This window comes from Eurypyga helias, unplaced genomic scaffold, assembly GCF_000690775.1.
Source record: "Eurypyga helias isolate BGI_N326 unplaced genomic scaffold, ASM69077v1 scaffold20008, whole genome shotgun sequence".
In the NCBI taxonomy this organism is placed as follows: Eukaryota; Metazoa; Chordata; class Aves; order Eurypygiformes; family Eurypygidae; genus Eurypyga; species Eurypyga helias.
In genome coordinates, this window is record NW_010265399.1 from 19111 (window position 1) to 20863 (window position 1753).

Sequence of the window (1753 nt, forward strand, 5' to 3'; positions counted from 1 at the left end):
CCCAAGTCCTTCTCCTCAGGGCTGCTCTCGATCCACTCTCCACCCAGCCTGTCCTTGTGCTTGGGAATGCCCCAACCCAGGTGCAGGACCTTGCACTTGGCCTTGTTGAACTCCATGAGGTTGGCAGCGGCCCACCTCTCCAGCCTGTCCAGGTCCCTCTGGATGACATCCCCTCCTTCCATCTGCCAGTTCCTTCAGGACCCACAGTTTTATTTCATCAGGTCCCATGGGCTTGTGCACATGTTAACAGCTATTCCTTTAGGATAACTAGGACTTTTCATACTAAAATATTGCTTATTATCTGATGGTTTTCTCTTTTCCTTTCTTTATTTTATTGAAAGCCTGCTGTCGATTTTACTTTTTGTATCTATATGTTCAGCATGAAATGAATAGTTGGTTAATCTTACACCTGAACAACCAAATGCTTTTGTTTGGGGTCTTGAGCTTTACAAACACAATTGAGTTGTTGCATGGCTACTGTGACTTGCCTAGATGCATTACATTATTTGTCTGGATTAAAAGACTTGCCAATTCAGGACAGTAGAATTTTATTTTAAAAAAAAAAAAGTAGTTTAACTTTTTAAGTGCTGATCTTTTAATTTTCTTTCAAAAATTTTATGTTGGTTAATACTGTTTATAACTTAACCTGAACTTTTTTCCATATTTTATTTTTATGAAGTTTGTTGTCAAAATAACTAAATAACACATAGAGGAAAATACCAGCGAAGGTGACATGGAATATTGTCAGCTGGTATACAAGAAGAAAATGTCAGAAGAAATGCACTTGTTTACATGGGTTTTGTCTTGTGTTTTCATTACTGATTAACTGTAAAGAATTTGATTATTTGAGGTGGACTTATCCACAGTTTCACACAGATTCACAGAGTGGTAGGGGTTGGAAGGGACCTCTAGAGATCATTTAGCCCAACCCCCCTGCCAGAGCAGGATTTGCCTTCCTCAAATTTTAACTCATACTTTATGTATTACATTGTTTTCTGGTATCAACAGTTTCTTCTACTTCCTACCTTTTTCTAATGATGATAAATTATAAGCATTTTGAAGAAACCTTATACTTAACTATATTAAGTGTATAAAATGTACTTGAAATGACCTTTTGCCAGAACCTTTTGCATTAGAATATTTTCATAAGGAAATTTGATCATTGAAGTATGCTAGTGGAGTATTATCAATGTCTTAATAGGCTAATATTTTAACAACATACTGTGGGTCCATGCTGCTCAGCATTGTTCTTACTATTTTTGTACTTCTGTATTTTATCACAAGAATCTGGGATTGCAGATGCCTGCTCTGGTTGGTCTAGGGAGGTGAAGAATTACAGCTGTCCCGGAAATGCACAGAAATATCATCAAGGGTAAGTACCTTTTGAGGAAAATAAATTGCAAAATAATTTCTTTCAGTTTTGCATCCATATTAAAGGTATGGAGGTCGTTGTTTATGTGCGTACTTCTAGTATGAAAGTCAGCATGGATGGTTGGGAGAGCCCAAACTAATCAAACCTGCAGACTCGAACACTGGGAGGCAAGTGTCTGTGGACAAAACTAGCTAGAATCCAACTTGGAAGGCCAGTGAACACAAGTTAGTAAGATGGCATAACTGAATAGCTATTCTAGTCCTTCTCCTGCATTCTTTCTAGGGACATTTATTTTGGATGTAACTATAGAATTGTTTTGATTCTGGCTGTGTGGTTGAGCTAACAAGTCCTCTCAGATCCTTAGGCTGTGGGGAGTGCAGT